Source organism: Protopterus annectens, chromosome 5.part0 (genome assembly GCF_019279795.1).
Source record: "Protopterus annectens isolate FY-2018-M chromosome 5.part0, PAN1.0, whole genome shotgun sequence".
Lineage (NCBI taxonomy): Eukaryota > Metazoa > Chordata > Ceratodontiformes > Protopteridae > Protopterus > Protopterus annectens.
Window position 1 is genome coordinate 246333212 of NC_056735.1, and position 20789 is coordinate 246354000.

Genomic DNA, 20789 nt, shown 5'->3' on the forward strand with positions numbered 1-20789 from the left:
GTTAAAAGAAACCAGCCTAAGCACATGGCAACAACTGTAGCTCCTGCAGTACTCACTGGTAAATCCCAGAATTTTCCAGCAAATTCCAGAATTGACACAGTCTCAGTGAAGCATAAGAGTGAGTCTGCAAGCTCAAAGCATGAGCCCCAACCTAGTTTCATTGCCAACTGTCATAATTATGGTGGAAGTCATGAATCTAAAAGGGAGAAATGTTTAGCTTTTGGTCAGCAATGCCACAAATGCAATAAGTGGAATAATTTCAAATGCTTTTGTAAATCAAAAGGCCCACTTTTTTTTTTATTAAAAGGGAACATTTTAAGAAACGAGCAATTAGAGTACTGCATCCCTACTTTTTATGTGGATGGTGTGTCAGTGCTTTATGAAACAGTTGCTGCAGTAGATTTAAGGGCAAAAAATGAAGAATTTTGTGCTGTTTCGTTAAATGGAAAACCCATAGAGCTCAAAGTTGACACAGGTTCCAAGTGCAATGTTATGTCAGCAGAAACATTTGCTAGAATGCATCATGGTGAAAGGCTTGATTTGGCAAGGTGTGCCAAGCTTGTCGCTTACGGAGGCGAAGAAATTCAAAGTGAAGGTTCAGTAGTGCTTTCATGTTATTCTTTTGGAAGAAACTATGATTTATTATGTTATGTGGTCACGAAAAACATCCAGTCATTATTAAAGCTCAGAGACAGCTTGAAAATGGGACTGCTTTCATTTAAATAGGAAATCCATCAAGTCAGCTTGAAAGACCACTACTCTAATTCCGCCTATGCTGATCTTTTTGAAGACAAATTAGGGAAGCTTCCAGTTGTGTACTCCATGAAGTTAGATCCAGATGTCAGTCCAGTTATCAGGCCAGGTTGAAAAGTTCCAATAACCATGCAAGACAGAGTAACACTGATCTAGATAAAATGGTGCGCCAAGGTGTGAGTTGTCCAGTTGCAACTCCAACTGAGTGGGTATCTTCCATGGTGGTAGCTCATAAGAAAAGCTCAGATAACATTAGAATATGTAATTGATCCATGAGATTTGAACAAAGTGCTAAAAAGGCCTCATCATCCAATGCACACAGTCAAAGAAGTTGCAGCCTTGATGCCAAATGCCACTGTTTTTTTCTGTCTTAGTTGCAAAGAGTTCATTTTAACAAATTCAACATGACAAGAAATCATCATTGCTCACTATGTTCAGTACTCTTTTTGACAGGTATAGATTTTTGTGAATGCCATTTGGGCAAATTCTGCAAGTGAAGTCTTTCAACGTGCAATGGAGCAAATTTTTTCTGGCTATCCTTGTGCTATTATAGTCGACGACATACTAGTAGGAGGTCATGGTTTAGCTGAGCATAATGGAAACCTCATAAAAGTTCTAGAAAGGGCACATCAAGTAAATCTTAAGCTCAATCCACAGAAATGCAAATTCAGACTACAAGAAGTTACTTATGTTGGTCATTTATTTACCATTTCAGGCATTCGACCAGACCCTTCAAAGCAAACTGCCATTCTCAAGATGCCTGCTCCAGACAATGTTCAAGCTCTGCAATGTTTTCTTGGTATGGTTAACTATCTATGCAAGCTCATTCCAGACTAGTCAACTATCAGCATCACTCAGAGATGGCATGTAAAGATGTATCATGGTCTTGGTTAGAGCAACACCAAAGAGCATTTGATGTCCTGAAGCAGGGAATTGCTAGTCCAACAACTCTCAGATACGATGATGTTTACAAGCCAGTTACTCTTTCATGTGATGGTTCGAAATTTGGTGTTGGTGCAATCATTCTACAAGAGAATCAACCTATTGCCTATGCATCAAGAACTCTTACCCAGACTGAAATGCAGTATCCCCAGATTGAGAAAGAGCTTTTGGCAATTGTGTTTGCATATTCAAAGTTTCATCATTATGTTTATGGTAGACCTATCCAGATAGAAACAGACCACCAACCTTTAGTCACTATTCTGAGAAAGCCTATGCATTCATCTCCAGCCAGACTGCAATGTATGTTACTGAGATTGCAAAAGTATAATTTCACTCTTGTTTACAAGAAAGGCAAACTTCTTTATCTTCCTGATATTTTATCCAGATCACCCCCAAAACACCACAGAACAGCATGAGAATGAGAACCTTGATTTTGAAGTCATGGAAGTAAGAAAGGTTTCTTCCACATTTGTTGAAGAGTTGAGAGATCACACAGCCACAGATCCAATTTTACAGAGACTCAATCACTTTATCAATCGAGGATGGCCGTCAAGGCACTCTAGTTTACCTCGAGAAGTGCAACGTTATTTTCCATACAAAGATGAGATTTTGTCTGACAGATGTATCATTATGAACGGTCCAAAAGTGATGGTTCCACAGTCCTTGCATCAACAGTATGTCACTGTCTTGCATTATAGTCACCCAGGTACTGACTCTACCAAAAGAAGGGCGGGAGGACTAGTACTTTGACCTATGTCACAAGATACTGAGAGAGCACTTTTATCTTGTTCCATGAGTAATAGTACAAAGCCACATCCACAGAAGGAACCACTTCAGATAAACTACATTCTTAAACTACTTTGGTCGACAGTAGCCACTGACATTTTCAAGTGGAATGGACAACATTATATGGCATTTGTAGACTGTTACTACAATTGGTTCGAGATTGATCTACTTCCTAACCTAGCATCCAGTACTGTCATTATTAAGATGAAATGTCATTTTGCAGTCCATGGTAGAGGGCACAAAGTAATTTCTGAAAATGGCATGCAGTTTACAAGCCAACAGTCCAAAAGATTTGCTGAAGAATGGGACTTTACTTATGTCACGAGTAGCCCTGAGTATCTGCAGTCAAATGGTTTGGCAGAATGTGCAGTTCAAAGTGCAAAACAGTCACTAGAGAAGTCAAAATGAGATAATAGTGATGTTTTCCTGAATCTCTTGAATCTCAGAAATGTTCCTTGTGATAAACATCTTGGTTCACTTGCTCGGAAACTTTTGTCAAGACAAACTAGAACCTCATTACCAATCAGTAGTCAATTGTTGGTTCCATGCATCAAGAACAACAGGTCAGTGAAAGTCAATCTGTTGAAGAAATGCTAAGCCCAGAAGTTCTACTATGATAAAACAAAACTGCTCAATCCATTACAAGGAGGAGAACTGGTAAGAATGCAAACATCCAAAGGTAATGATCGGATTGGTATCATGTAGAGTATTTGTCCAGAGATGAGATCATACATTGTGGAAACTCAAGGAGCAGAGTTTAAGCGCAACTGGAAACATTTGAGACCAGTGTCTGAGCCTATATCACAGCACATAGACTCTTTATCTCAGAGTGATTTGTCCAGTGTTCAAATTTCTGAGAAAGTTCCAGAGAATATTCCGATTCCTGTGACGAACCCAGAAGTTCCTGATATGAGTTGCTCACCAAAGACTGTCCCTGTGGCTAAATTTAGTCCAGATTGTTACGTTACAAGATTTGGCCAAATCTCTAAACCCTGTAGCAGATACGCGACAACGTGGACATGCACATTGTGTTTTATTTCTAATGTCTATAGCAATGCATGTCTAACTCTAATATTGTTTTTACTAAGGGTAATCTTTTTAAGAGGGAGGATGTAGATCAATGTGTGTGTATGTACCTTTAAGAAGCTATCCAAGGGCTTGTACAAGTGTATGAATACAGAGCATGTGCAAGTCTGACTACTACTTTGTAGTTAGCTGTTGCGATGTAAGCATGTATGTATATAAGGTCTGTCTGTTAACCAGTTTGTTTATATCTTAATGATGTTGGTATCCACCCTTATGTGTTTCTATGTATTAAAGCATCTAAACAAAATACCCCGCCTGCTTGCCATCTATTGAACAAAACAAAAGTGCTGCAAGGAGGTGGCTAAAAACAAAATTTATTGAACATTAAACGTAAAGCACTTTTCGTCACGTCAGTGACTTGACTTCCTCAAACATCAAACATATTCTCTAACCATTCTTTTATATATTGTCTTGATTAATTAATTAATCAATCTGAATATGCACCAATCAGGCAACATTCCTTCCCACAAATATATACTGCAATTAAATCTTAAAAATACAGCATGAAATAACCATACATAAAATAAACCATAGCATTCCCTTTAATGTGTGCAATATAATTATACATTCAAACACACTAAACATTAAGTACCCTGCATATTAAAAATAAAAAATAAACAAAATGAAATAAAAGAAAAGAACAAAATAAGATAAAATACAACAATGTCCCTAAAACTATACCACCTACCCTCTATCTCTCTAAGCTTTTTAATTTCAAAATACATGTTAATGAAATCACTTCATTCAGGCCAGGGTAATGGCACGCATCCAAGCATAATTGCCATAACATTGACTATCATCCCTTATTTTGGAGAGGCAAGAGGTTTTATGGTAATTACACTTGGATAAGATAGAGGGTAGGTGCTACAGTTTTAGGGACATTGTTGTGCTATGCTAAGGGATGTTGTCTGATTGGTGCAGATTCAGATTGATTAATTAATTAATCAAGACAATATATAAAAGAATGGTTTGAGAATATGTTTGATGTCTGAGGAAGTCAGGTCACTGACTTGACGAAAAGCGCTTTATGTTTATTGTTGAATAAATTGTTTTGTTTTTAGCCACCTCCTTGGAGCACTTTTGTTTTGTTCACTAGTTTGTATTTGTTTTGTTTGGTTTACGTTATTTGCTTGCCATCTATGTTAGAGAGGGAAGACCGACATATGTGTATATATATATATATATATATATATATATATATATAATATATATGGATCTACTTTACATGGTTGACTCTTCAGAAAGTCGACTTTCATATGGCCGAGACAATATGATCGACTTTCGAAAAGCCGACCATGTAAAATAAACACATCACACACACCAAACACCTTTCAACTGCTAGCCCCCTGGGGGGGGCTCCACTCCCCACACCTCCCGTAACTTAAATATACCAACTCTGTGATTGCATTACAGTGCAGAAGAGGAAATTTTCCCATTTCGCACTATACAGAGATAGCGGTTCCCCATGGTCGGCTTTTCGAAGGTAAACATATGGTCTCAGCCTTATGAAAGTCGACTTTCTGAAAAGTTGACTATGCGAAGGGGACCCATACATATATATATATATATATATATATATATATATATATATATATATATATATATATATATATATATATATATATGTATACTGAGAATTGCAACTGTTTTTAAATTAGTAATGCTGCACATAAATTTGAATTATCTACCACAAGACTGGATGTTCTTTAATTGGGTATTTAAGTAGTAGTTGACTGCATTTGCTTAGATTAACACTGATTTGGCCTTGACAGCAGAGAAACTATTGCATGTTTATGTAAGTTTAGCTGCATAAAGTGTTTTTTGATTTACATATAAAGAATGGCACAACAAAGGGAAAAGCAAGATGGAGCAGAGTATAACTTATACAGGACACAATACAACAAAGGAAATAGAAGGGTAAAGGTGTAGTAGATTAACAAGGAAAAGTGAGATGATTAAAAATATATACAATTATGCATTCATATATGCAATATATTTGGTTGGTGAAAAAGTCTAAAAATATTGAAAACCTGTTCAATATTGGGAGGGGGGTTGTCAAGACCCAATATATAAATACTCATGCACCAATTTGAGAAGGTATCAGTCCATGCAAATTAATAACATATATCATCAAATTCATCCATCAGTTCCTTATGAGATAGCAAAACAGTTTATTTGTAATTGCTCATTTAATGATCCCTACATGATAATCAAATCATTATTCAATGAGCTAGCATGCATAAGTGGCTGACCACTTATACTAACGATGTTGCAATTCATTGGCATCTTTAAATACTGAAGCTGCAAAGGTAGCTAGAAACCAATAATCTTGTAGAAGTATAACAAACAAATAAAAAAAGAAAGAAACTTGCATTGGTAACATAGAATACAAATAGTAAGACTCATAAGTGGAAGGCCACTAATGTTATGGTCACTATTGTAATACAAGTGGTCTTAATTGTCAATTCCTGCCCATTGCTTTTGTAGGAATTAGGCTGAAACAGTGTAAAAATTAGGATGAAAGGGTTTACATTGTGATGATCATTTTATAGAATGGCTCCAGCAATTAGAATGGAGATGGAAACTGACAGAGACAGACAATTTTGAAACTCTATCATTCTATATCATGCTCTGTTTAACTTAACCATTACGCCAATGAGCTGCTCGCAATCATTTGCAGCAACTGCATGCTTATATTTCACACTGCAATCACTTCACAACTTACATATGGCTGTAGCCTGCATGCATTATTCAACATTAGAAGATGTTGATGAATTATATTGCTGCTAACATATATGGTCAACCACTTACGCTCAGTGAAGTATTACTCGACAATGAATAACTCAATGATTCTGTAGGGAACCCACATGTAAACCTGGAGGATATAAAGCCCCAGTTTGAATAATCCAGTATTCTTCCTTATTATTAAGTAACTGTAACAAATATAAATCTGGGATTTGAGGTTAGGGGTTCACTCTATCAAAGTGAATAAAAGTAAGCTTCTGACCCCCCCCCCCACAAGCCTTTCTGTGTTGGAGGGAAGCCTTCTAGCTTATCAGTGGGAGTGGTAAGCACTACGTAGCCTATCTACCATAAGAGGAGTGGTTTCTGGCCAGAAATTGTAGTTTATTGGCCGTCTGATCAGTTTTTTCAATTTCTTTCAACTTTCTGGTTTAAAAGCCCGCATTTGAGCTTGTTTCCCACCTTTCCTGTAACTAGTCAATTCAAGATACAGATTTACTGTATCCAAGACTGTTTGTAAGCTTTTGAGCCCTCAAGCCTTTCTGTGTCAGAGGGAAGCCTTCTAGCTTATCAGTGGGAGTAGTAAACACTAGGTAACCTATCTAGCCTACAGATCTGCTGTATCCAGGACTGTCTGTAAGTTTCTGAGTGGTACCAAAAAGCCTGGTCTTCAATTTTTCCCTTAGATCTGCTAGTTCTCTCCTCTCCTGCACTTTTACTAGCTTATTAGTTTAGCACTTTACCAGACTTCTTGTAGCAATTATTATAGCACACAAAAGTGCTACCAGCACTAAACATTCAACAAGGAAACAGCTCCAGTACTTAGTAATAATGACCATCCATCCAGGAATTTCTAAAGGTCAGTACCCTGTGCTTTCTCCTATTAACCTGGTGAACTTTGGCATCCTGAGGCAATGCAGCAACTGCCTCATGTACACTGACAACCCTCTCTTCTTACCTCCCAACACTCACACTTGTGAGAGATGCACTTATATAGCCAAACCGGAAGCCATGCACTCTCCAGCCAAGACTGGAATAGCTAGTCAACACTTGCACCACACCACATGGAACACATAGCCATCCATAACACACACCAGCACTGCCTTCACATAAAAACACAAACCACAAACCCACCTTTACGGGGCTCTCAATAAAAATCTACCCAAGCAGCAGAGACCTCCAAGGCAGAAATGCACTCAACCACCACAACACAACACTAATCACGAGACACATAACTCTCCTAAACAGTGTGCCACTTAACCAAAGCCTCTAAGTCAAAACAGCATGCCCAACACACTAGTCATAAATGACTTGATAGTGAGGCACACTGATGTCCCACTCACTAGCTTGAATAAAGAGAAAGTAACAGTCAGCTGCCTGTCAGGTGCCAGGATCCGCAACATAACGCATGCACTTAGGTCCCTCAACGATAGGTACAGATATGACTCTGTCATTGTACATGTGGGTGTGAATGACCTGAGATTTACCTCCCTGGGCTACATGAAAAGAGACATGGAGGAGCTCTTGGATTATGTAGCCAAGGTGGGTATGATCCTAGCCCTGTGAAGCATCCTACCATCATTCAGAATGATACCGCAGTACAAGCAGGAAATGATTGATTTCAACAATTGTCTACGTTTCTGGTGTCATTCTAAGGGAATCCAGTATCTCTCTGCTTGGGATGACATGATTGACAGACCTTGATGCTTTGCCAGAGATGGCCTGCATCTGTCACCCCTCGGCTTCTGGATACTGGCCAAGTCTCTTGCCATGCCTATAGTGCCTTTTTTAGGTGGTGTTCCAAAGACCAAATTACCACCGTAACATCTACAAACAAATGCAGTCTGAGGGTCATGCTGCTCAACACTAAAAGTCTAAATCTCAAAATGCACTCGCTCAAAGCACTCCTTAAAATGGAGAACATCGATATTTGTGCTGTAACAGAGACCTGATTCAAGGCAGCGGAAAGCCCCCCTGCACTACCAGGCTATAACTCATTCCACACCTTTCGATCACAGAACTTATACCGAAGCTCAAAAAGTGGTGGTGTTTCCATATTCATAAAGGATCCACACACCTCCAGACTAGTAGCCCAATATAACGCATCAGAGATACTTCAGGTACAGCTAACATTGGGCAAGACACCGATTCAGGTCATAGCCTGCTATAGGTCCCCAACCATGTCCCAAGACTCACATTCCATATTCCTAAGCACCCTGGAGAATATTAGGGTCCAACCTAACACTCTCATACTGGGAGACTTCAACTACCCCTCCATTAACTGGGAAAACTACTCATGTACTAATGCACTTACCCAACGTTTCCTGGAATTCATTAATTCATCAACTCATCAAATCCTATAAATCTAGCTATGAAAACAGAATTGCAGCAGATAGTAAAGACAACCACAAGGCCTTCTATAGTTATGCAAAGAATCTCCATGGCAATACCCAGATTTCCTCTGAGCTACTACACAATGGTACCTCCTATACCGAGCCATCAGATATTGCCAATATACTGGCTGACAGATTCAGTGCCAACTTTACCCCTCTCTCCCCCACCAAAGGACCAATCACAATATCAGTAGATTGCCAGGCACCCAATATTACTGCTGCACAGGTTAAAACAGCACTGTCCAAGGCTAGGATTACAGCTTCTATGGGACCTGACAATATCCCTAGCTGTGTTCTGCATGAACTACAGAGTGAACTGGCACCTCAGCTATGTGACCTGTTCAATCAGAGCCTCACCTCAGGATTTGTCCCTACCGAATGGCGCACTGCCACAGTCATCCCTCTCTACAAAGGATGAGTGACTACAGACCTTGGGAACTATCACCCCATTAGCCTGACAAGTCTGATATGCAAAGCTATGGAATGCATCATCATGGACCGAATAAGGATATAGGGAATCTCCAAACTCTAGATCCCACACAGTTTGGTTTTGTGAAGGGTAGATCATGCCTGCTCATCTTGGTCAACTTCTTTGAGTCAGTCACCAGAGCTGTGGATGAAAACAAGGTGGTTCATACAACTTATCTTGATCTGGCCAAGGCCTTTGATACTAATCCCCACTCAGGAATCATAGAAAAACTCACTAAGCGAGGCATCAACCCCTATATCACTAGGTGGATTGCAAACTGGCTCACAGCTAGAATCCACAGTGTGAAAGCAGCTGACTCCAAGTCAGACTGCTGACCAGTCACGAGTGGAGTCCCACATGGCTTGGTCCTGGGTCCTGTCCTGTTTGGTATCTGCTTCTCTGAAGTCCAGGCCAACACAAAGGGACTCTTGTTGAGAAAGTCCACAGATGATTGCAAGTTGAGAGCTATTATAAACTCCCAAAGTGATGTTGACATCCTACAAAAAGGCCTCACTGGGACCAACAACTGGTGTCGGAGCCATGGCCTTAAGCTCAATGCCAAAAAATGTGTTGTCATCCCCTTTGGGAAAAACCTGGTTCACATGCATTACCACATCGATGGTAGTCCACTGAACACAGAAGGCGTTATAAGAGATCTTGAAACACAGGTTGACAGCAACCTCTCTTTTGACCACCACATTGCCATTGTGGTCAGAAAGTCCTTCTATGTGGCACATCTCATTACTAAGGGTTTTGCATCCAGGAAGAAAGAGATCATCGTCTTTCCCTACTCTTCCCTCATTATGCCAATCATCGAGTACAATGCCTCATTTGGCATGTACCTCACTAGACACCTGCAACAACTGGAGAGCCCTCAAAAGTACCTCAAAAAGAGGATCCTAGGCCTTAAACTCTTGTCCAAAAAACTCCAACTATTCTCTGTCTCATATCGGCTAGTTAGAGGCGATCTCTGCTTGACTTACAAAGCCATTTCTGACCCAGCTCTGTTAGAAATGCTACATCTAAAGAAATCCTAATCCCTCCACACCACACACTCCAGATACCTCAACCTCATTACCACAATCAACAGAACAAGTTGGAGGGACAGGTTCATAACCCAGAGACTGCCCATGCTATGGAATAGACTTCCCATACATGTCAAACAGAACACCTCACTGACCCTCTTCAAGAGAAATCTTGATGAGTGGATGGGAAATAGAAAATTCACCCCAGGGATTACTCCAGTGGCTCTACTTGACACAGGCACTGGGAACTAAGGTCGCATGGCATGATGCCAGGGTAATCCTATAGGCTAGGCTTGTAAAGGCTCCAGGGCCATTGGCCTAGTATACACCTATGAACCTATAAATACTGCCCCAGAGTGCATATTGGTATGTTTATAATGTTCACAATGTATCTTTTTAAAGGCCTACAAGCTCCTGAGTCCCAGGTGCTCAGTGACCACTGTCTACCACCTAGACACTTGTGCATGTTGTTCAAATGGGCTGCCACTTACACTCAGACTTAGCTACAAGTTTAGGAGAGATCCAACAGCCATGTGGGAGGGGTTAGGACTGTGGCTTAGCATTTCAGGTAGTGATCAACAGAGGAATCTTAATTTAGGGAGTTGTGGGAGTTTCAGGATTAGGGATGGATTGTGAACTGTAGCCTTTGATAGGGGCAGTGGAGTTTTAGGTTTAGGGAACAATTGAGAACTGTAGATCTAGAGGATGGCTGGAGACTTTAAGGTTAGGGAGGTGGCAGTGGAGTTTGATGTTTAGGGAGCAGTGATGGGGTTTAAGGTTAGGGATCAGGAGGAGAACCTTACAGTTAATGCTAGGGACCAGGTTGAAGCTTTAGGGTTAGAGTTAAGGCTCTGGCAGGGCTATGCAGTGTAGTAGGATCAGGTGGTTGGAGGGTTGAGTAATGTTGTAATATTAGGGCATTTGCAATTTAGTGCAAGTTGCCAGCAACTAGCATGCAAACACTTTTAATAGAGGCTTTTTTTTTACATCTGATATCACTTAGATATACACTGATGCATGCCTTAAAAGTTCCTTTTTTCATTTGAGTAACTTAAAAACTGCCACACTTACACACAATGAAATATATACCTGTTATGCCACACAGTTAATGTGGCTATGAATATCAAGTGATTTATAAGTAGTTTGGTGTACATAAGTCTGTGCAACGCAGTGATAATAAGGATACCATCTCACCTACTGGCACAAACTCAAAGTGCTTGGTTTCCAGCTGTGGGTGTGTGAGCATTCCCATACTCACCCATGATATCTTCTTCAGAGCATAGTCAGACCAAGATAGAAGCTAACTGTGACTAAAGAGTTTGGTTCCAGATCCATTTAGCTCTATCAGGTTAAGCCTGTCTAATTCTGCTGCTACATCTCATACTATTGTACAGGTTTCAGCTTCTTCCCAGGTACTGAAGTGATATTTCATATTTGGGTCACATTACCCTTTGTTCTCCTTGTTAAAATCTATGCCACTGCATTTTTCTTGGTGGTGATCTCTCTGTCCCTCATCTGAATGATATTTATGTTCTCTTCTTTAACTGAACACTCATACTGGCCACATTTCTTATCATTCTTCTATGTAAAGTTGACTAAATAAAACAGATTTTGTGTTTAGTATGTCGCTTGAATGAGGTCTTATAGCTGTTATTCATCAGTTTAGACTAGGCTCATCAGTCGTATAACTACCACTCATAGTTATCTTTCCTTAGAAAACTTCTTCTTAATGTTTAGTAATAGCAGAGATTGTAAGCAATTTTATTTTATTTATTTTTATTTATTTATTTATTTTACATTTGTTGACCAGGATTGTCCGACTGAGGTGAGGAGCCCTATTTCAGCGGAGGCCTGGGGAGAAAAGCTCCACATATTATACAACTATCATTTAACAGAAGCTATTAACAGCATAAATTCAAAATGTTTACAAGACATTTAAATAGAAACATTAAGATTTGAATAATAAGAAATTATTTTGACATTAGAGGTAACAATACACAGTAGTATTGTCAGGTGCAGCTAAGCAAGCATACTTCTATTGAAATATTTATCTAAGGCATTGACTGTTGTTTTAGAAGACAGGTGAAAATGTAGTGAAAGAAGGCTAGAGAGAGCTTGGGTAGAGAATAAGTAGAGGGCAGGAGGTCAATTGTCATTAAGATAGGAGGGATGTTTAAGGAAGGTGAGTACAGTGGTAAGACCAGTGTTTTTTAGGTATTCTTTGGTAGCTGTCTTAAATTGTATAGGATGTTTGAGGGTCCTGATTTCTAGTGGGAGCCTGTTCCATGCGGTAGTAAGGTGGGAGTGTGGCATAATGGTTAAGGTGTTTATCATACAAACACAAGGGTCAGGGTTTGATTCTGACATGGGGTAATTGGCTAGGCTTAAAAATGGCTCACAAGGGCAATTAGCCTAGTACTAACCTATGAACTTATGATAGCTATAAATGTTACGCCCAAATTTGGTTTTGGGTTTGTAGATTTGTAGCAGGTCTTGGTTGGAGCTTCGAAGAGGTCTGGTGGGAGAATAATGGGAGATAGGAGAAGATAGTGTAGGACAGTAGGAAGGCTGGAAAAGGCTAGAGTAAATGATCTGGAACTGAGAGAGGAGAAGCTGGTGGGTTAATATGAGCCAGTTTAGGTGTTTTACTGATAGAGTGGTGGGATTTGTAAGCTTGTTGGGCTGCAAACCTGGCTACCTTGTTGTAGGTAGATTCTAATTTGGTCAGGAGTGAGGAGTTGAGATTTGTGATAATTTAAGAGCTATACATTAGACTTGGTAAGAGGTAAGCATGAGAGAGATTAACTAGCTTCGATGGTGAGAAACTTCTTGTTTCGATAAGGGAGTCCCAGTTTCTGATGAGTCTTCCTGTTACAATTATTTACATGTAAGTCAAACTTAAGTTGATCATCGATGGTAACACCTAAGAGTTTTGTGCTGGATTCAACCTCAATGGGAGTGTTATTAAGAAATAGTATGGAGAAGGAAGATTTAATGTGGTTAAGGTTTTTGGGGAGAAAGAGTAATAGCTTAGTTTTCTTAGGGTTAAGGATGAGCTGGTTATTGGAGAGCCAGGTTTTGACAGAGTTAAAGGATGTCTGAATAGCTGAGAGGAGCTCAGAGAGAGAATTAGCAATGACCAGCATTCCATGCAGTCAGTAGGGACATAATAATGCCTGCCAGTTCTACCATAACAAACACACTGTTTTTGCCAACACAAACACACTATAACAAAAAATGTCATACTTGTTAAAAGGAATCTGTTTATCATGCACTGCATGCCATTATGGAATGACTTCCTGCCTTACTTCCATTATTTAGCAGGATATGATCAAGCTGCCAGGGACAATGAATTGGATTAAGCAGATAATGATAATTCATGAAAAAATGCTGGAATTAGTTCTTTTATACTAATCTGGTATGCAATGTGTTAATTGTTTAACTGATATTGCTAGAATGTTCTTGTCTTCTTCACATTATCCCCATGCCACTGAAATTTAGATATTGTCCCCTAGTTTTGATGCAACAGTTGTGACACTAGTGGAATTGTACTAAAAATAGGATATTTTTGGAAGATAACCAACAGTAATTGAATAAACATTAAGTATTTCAATGCATGGACAACTGGGATGAGTATATAGTGCTAGTTAATCAGGTTTACTGGCATATATTGTTTCAGTCTGCGGGGTACTACTTCTACTGATCATTTAAGTGAGGCCTTACCACATTTCAGTAGATGGCAATTACTTAAATGCAAATTTTAAATGAAATCAATTGTCTTGCCCATAAGCAAAATCTTACAATCTGCCCAAATTAATAAGTATAAGAATGGCATAATATAATTCAAATGAATAAAGGCAGCATTTTTAAAATACCTTTTTATTTTTGACATTATTGTAAAAAATGGACAAGCAAGACAGAATAAGAACAGTAAATGAAAGCTTTAATACAGATGACTATTAGATAATACAGTATTCAGTAAAAATGATTCAGGTCTTATAATTAAGTACATAAAGTACTATAAAGCTTCATAAAGCTTCAAACAGCAATTTTCAGTAGTAACATATTTGCTGATAGTTATCACTAGAAATCAACTAGGGCAAGGTGGTAAATAGAAAAGAAGATGGGAAGATTAAATCTGAAGAAGATATAAAGGAGGCTATAACTGTACACTTAGCTATTGGGATAGACATGGAATACAACTCCCAGCATGCATTTAGTCAAGTTGCATACGAGTTTTGTCAACTATACAAGATGTAGTAGTAGGAAGATCTGAGTCAGGAATCATGGATTTCTACATTTATGATCTCCATTTACTGTGTTAGAGAGCATTTTGTGCATCAGGGCCTTTTCACATATTTCTCTTTGAAAAGATGATGGAATTACTTCATCAAACTGTGATTCTAAAATTCTGCTTGACAGCATCTATATCTGCAATGAGTTGGCATGCTGCCTCTGCTGATATGTATTGCTTTGTTTCTTATTTCCCCTTCTCTTTCTAACTCCTAATGGTCTGTTTGTGAAACACTTATGGTTTGAAATATGAAGTTTAATGAATGTAATCACTTGTACTGTAAATCATAACAGTACCTTTTCCTGGGTTGGTAGTAATACTCTGCATATTGAAATGTTGTCATGAACAGGTTGGGCATGTCTCGGAGTATCCTGACCTTGGTGGTTTATGCCTGCTTGAATGACATGAACTGCATACCATTATCAAGAAAATATATGAACCATGCATTTGCATTGCAGTATCTAGTCAAAAGCGAAAGTATTTTTATAAAAAAATAATCTGAAGGTACTTTCTCCAGCCAGCATTAATAATGAATTAGCTCTTGAAGAAATGCTCAGGTCAAGTGAGGAAAAGAAGAATGTTGTCTTATTGGTAGATGAGCATGAAATGTCTCATTTTTTATTTTGCCATCATGGCTAAAGGCAGCTTATTGAAGACCATTTACTAACTGGAGCTGGGGGAAGCGTTTTGCAGTCTAAAATGAAAATAGGCTTTATTATATAATCTTTGTTGGTGCAATAAAAGGCATCATATCATCTCTGTGTTCTAGTGTTTTGTAACAGTCGACTGCCATGATGGAAAACATTATATCCCATATCAATAACTTACTGGCTCCTGATGTAAGACTCATAATATAAAACGGTTTGAGTAGGGTGTGTTGTAAAACCAATGCCGACCTAGCAAAAGGTATTATATCACCTCTATGTTCCACTACTTTTAAGTGTATCAGCATGACCTTCTTCCTCTTTCATTTTGTAAACATGGATGAAAAGCACTGTATCAGGTAATCCATAACTTCTTAGCTCTGGAGGAAGGGCTTGTGTAGCACAACAAACACATTTGTTCTGTATTGTGAAATTTGTGTTGGGCCCATACCACTCAACCTCTTAGAACAAGAAATTTGGACAAAGCCCTATATAAAAGTGGGACAAAAGCCCAAAAGTAGAGACAATTTTTGACTATTGCTCTTACAAACTTTGAAAGTTAATACAATAACAGGTTTTGCAGTAGCATTAATTTTTCTGAAGGGTATGAAGTCTGAAACTCAAATGCCTGTCATTATTTTCTAATTTCAGTCTTTAATGATTTGCCAGTAATTTGCCAGAAAAACACAATTTCATGAAAAACAGACAAATATGAGGCAAACATCTGGACCTTCTGTGAAAATCTGTACAGTTGAGAGGTATGGGGGCCTCTAAAAGCTGTCACACCACCTTTTCTGTTACTGAGCCAGAGTGGCATCTCTACTTTTGTTTTTGTTTTTTCACCAAAAGCAAATGCCTGTTTTAGAGTTAATACTGTAGATAAGATGTGGATGAGAGATTAACTTTAACCCACAGCCAGCTGGATGTTATCAAACTCAAACTCACATTTCCAGCATACAACTAACTTGATCGCTCCGTTTTATCTATTAAGATTTGCAGAGGTAATTCCACTGTGACAAGTAATAAATTGTAAACCCCCCACCTCTATTTTATGCCTGTGAACCTGTTCTCATAGCTGCATAACACAGAAGCAGAAAATTTGATATTTTTTCTTAGCTGGGTTGGTCAGAGTTTAATTATCATAGCTAAAAAGCTATACTGTCAGTAAATAGAAATCTTTCATTTTTTTCCCTACCCCAACTAGATTGTGTTAAGTGTACTAAGGAACTCAAAAGAAAACACAGAAACATATTGTTTACTTTTTAAACTTTAAATCCTCATCTGACCCTGATGCACTGTGCCAAAAAATGAGAATTATGACATAGATTTTACAAACACTTCAGAATGGCCTTAATACAAATAGTTGTGCTGGAAGAATGCCAACATTACCATTCTGTCTAAAATAGGAAGTACAAGTTGCCTACAAAGCTCTAGGCCAGTTAAACCAGCATCAGGACAAATTCCAGCTGCTAAAGACAAAGCAAGCCCTAGTTCACCAAAAGCAGGGGCTGCCAGATGGAGTAGTTAATTTTCTGATAGTTTACTGGAGCCTTTCTAATGCAGATGAAGTATTTCTTAAGATACGTAACGACTTGCTGGAGAGCAGCAAGATGTTTGGCATCAGTACTGTACTTCAGAAAAGACTTACAGCTTGTACAAGGCAATGTTCAGCTAAAAGTATTTTTAACACATATGACATTTATCAACTTTTTAAAACCATTCTAAAATTCTGAAGTTACAATTATTAGGTTATAACCGCACCTGAGTTTCCACATATAGTTTCAGACAAGGCTTATCATTATTCAGTCATTACCAGCATTTGAGATCACTACTTTCATCTCCATATCAATGAATGCATTTAGCAAAAAGGAAACAATTCTCTTCTGTTGTATGTCAGAAATGGCATGCTTACATTGGCAGCTGCATAACGCCACTGATATGAACACACATAGAGCCATAGTGCAGTGCACATGGCTGCTTCAAAAGAACAACATAGCAAAATCACAATATTCGAAAGAGCACCCTAAAACAAGACACCTACTTAGGGTTTTATGAAGATGATTGCATATTGTTTACATGTGTTTAATTGTTAACATTATTGTCATTATTGTTCTTGTAAGGTTGCATACAAATACGCCATGTGGATGAGGGTAGGCAGACATTACTGAGTGCAGTGATGGTGCATGGCAGGACTGAAATGCTAACACTGATAAGCTGGTAGCATGTAGTCTGCATGCAATGGCTGATACAACTTATATAACAACATATCTATTATTTTATGTTAGTAACAAAAGATGCTCATTTGTTAGCAACAATAGACACGGACTAGTAGTTCGCGGCAAACAGAGTATTTATTGCCAGTAGAATTTGCTTCAGCTTTTCAGAAAACCATGCAGGCATGGGTGAACACAGCATTACTCCAAACTTTGCATTTATTTGTATTCTTGACCTTTTGGTACTTATTTGCATGTATGTATATAGTTGATATTCCACATTTTGTAAATAGTTTCTCTTTCTAGTACCTTTTAACCTCAGCTCTTTAACTTTCCTACCTGATATTCATTTATATACACACTGCCTGCAATTCTGGTACACTATCAGTTGTCTGGAGAATCTTTCAATCAACACCCAAAATAGTTTCCGTGCCATTGAGACTTTGATGAACAATTTTAAGTTTAAGGAACTGGGTTGCTGCACAGCAGACAGAACATAGAGCGTTGTGGTAAGACATACATTGCTAGGACTGAGGGCAGTTACTAGCATAGCAATACACAGGTTTGTTCAGGAACCAGGTGTCTTCAATGTGCTTGCTTTACAGATTTTTTTGGAGGGACAAATGAACATCATCAACCTCTTCATTGATTACACAACGATAGCTTCAACAATGGAAAATGGAATGGAGTCTATGGGAGGACTGGCAAAAGCTAAGGAAGAAGAAATATGGAAGTTGAGGATCTACATAGACAGATTTAAAAGATAGCAATAGGGCTACAAATAGTCCTGATGTGATGTTTCAGCTGAGAAGATTATTACTAAAGGTGATGCTACAGCAGGAAAAAAAAAAAAACAGGTGTTAACTACTCTCTCAATGACACATAGAATGCAGAGGTAAATCCTCAAAAACTAAATATTAGAAGCAAATAAGTATTGATTCAATTGTACCAGACCATACTCAAGCTACAACTTTAGTTTTGTGCACAGATGTGGATCCAACAAAGATAGAGGGTCATCTGGCTACTAGAAGCAGCCCTGAAGAAGTTTATGTGGAACTAAAAAGTAAAATACTTGAACAGAAATTACAGTATATGTAGCTCTTTTTTGTTAGTGCCCATAAGGGACAAAACAATAGGTGAACAAAATGATACTCATTAGAGAAGGATTCATATTGCTCTGGAAATGTAAGGGAGGAAGAGGAGATGAAAGTAACATTTTTTTAGGAGACAACTAATCCTTAGATTTGTTAAAGCACTTCTTCATTGCTAGGGTTGTAGACCTATGGAATTACCTGTTGAAATGATTAATTGAGATGGACTCAATGAAGGCATTCAAGAGGGTATATGATGTGTGCAGATGGGAGGAAATAGGTTCACCTAGTTGGTTTTTTCACACATGGACACAAATACAGATCTTAATATTCTGGTCCCACAAACATAGGTTGCAGACTACTCATAATGGCTACCATTTTTGTGTGTTGCAGATTATGCAGTATATGCCTTGGAACCATGGCTGATAACCCCCATCCGTAGCTCACAGCCAATGGCAGAGATGGCATGCAGGACTGCATAATCACAGACAAATAACATTACTGAATATGTGTTCAGACTGTTCAAGACTCAGTTTTGCTGCTTTCCTACATCTGGTTTTGCAATGCTGTATACACAGGACAACTGCAGCAAGTCACACAGTAAGGTCTGCAGTATGCCTCATAACATGGTGATATGGAAACAATTACAACAAAGGGACACAGAAGCATTTCTTGACATAAAAGTGGCAGCAAAGGTGAAGTCAGGAGAGGAGTTATCAAAGGAATTGGCTATGATGGGATTCCACATAAAGCAGAAGAGGGGGTACATATGTCATAATGCAGGCAAAGAGGTGGCATATAGCCCAAAACTATGGGTCATGGTGAGACAAACAAAGAATAAAACTAATGCATGCAACAACACATACACTGGCTATGCAACATAGCATATTCCCTGGCCATGCTCTGCATAAGATATTACCATTCTGATACAAGTAAAAGGGGGGCAGGGCACATTCATTGTAATTTGCACATGTGGAGTAGGGAACAGTGTTAGGGGACAGCAACTTTAGCATAGGAAGAAGAGTCATGGGTGTTGGATGTGGTAGGCATGAACATAGCTCAGAGACTGAGGGAAGGCAAGAATCACATTCACCTCTGATGGAGTGGAACCTGTGTACCATCTGGACGAGCAGTCCAATGGATTCCATATGGAGAACATTCATAGAAACCTCACAGTAGCCCCATTTCATGTTCCACTTGAATGTTGTCATGTTTTATGGGCATGAGTAGGTGCTGCTCACAGTAAGCGTACAGAGATGTGTGATGGCATTAGCACTGTACTGCAGAAAGCTGATTGGCTTGGCTGATAGAGTGCACTCACTGTTGACTTCAAAGAGTGTCAGCTACATCCATGGTAGTTTCTCATCCATAAATGAAAGTAGCCATGGACAATGTGGACAGTGAGTCATATCCAGAAGAATGTGCATTATCTGTACAAGCCTCGTACTTGATCATGTAAGGTGCATCTCTACCCTAGAATATTCCCGGATACACCACTGTGATAAAGAGGTGGATCTGTTACATATCCCTATATGCAATATCATTCTGCATATGTTAAAAGATGTCCTGTCTGCAATGTCTATAGTTTTCCTGCAGTCTATGCAGCGCACTCAACTGTTCTGGCATGGGATGTGCACTGGTCAGCTATATGTGGATCCTGGCATCCAGGTCTGATAAAGTTATAGAGTCATGATGAAGATGGCTACCTTCACAATATTCTCCTTTACTTAGCATACACACTTCAGATGCAGTGTAGCCCCCTGATGTCATCTGTGGTATGACACCTACATAGCAGGGGTGGTGCTGGCCTGGACAAAATGGCCTTCACTGAACAGAGGTGATACTGGAGGTTTATCCTGGCCTTCCACCAACACATCAGTTGTAGATGATGTGTGTGTACCCTTCACTATTAACATTGCTGATGACACCACTGTGTCATCAGACTGTGCTAGGTGTATGGTTTCATTGTTATAAGCCACTGATGATCTGATGATATCAGTCATGTTATGATGGAGCCTCTTCCACTAGAAACTTTGAATAGTAATGGTAAGTCATATTTGTGAATCCTACCACTATGTAGCACGCAAACTGATAAGTGCCATTTGTACACATAGTCAATCACACATTTTTACCTTGCAGTGAAATTGTCATTGTTGCTGTCCCAGTGACCATGGGTGACACAAATCCATATTGATTTGTCTGAATAAACTATTCAAAAGTGCAAGTCACTGTTTCAAATACATGACATGTGCTACACCTCACCTGGTACATTCTCTACATGCACTCGGGCAGTCATCATCAGCCTTTTTCCCACATGTAAACCACAGATATAAGGGTTATCTCATTTTCTT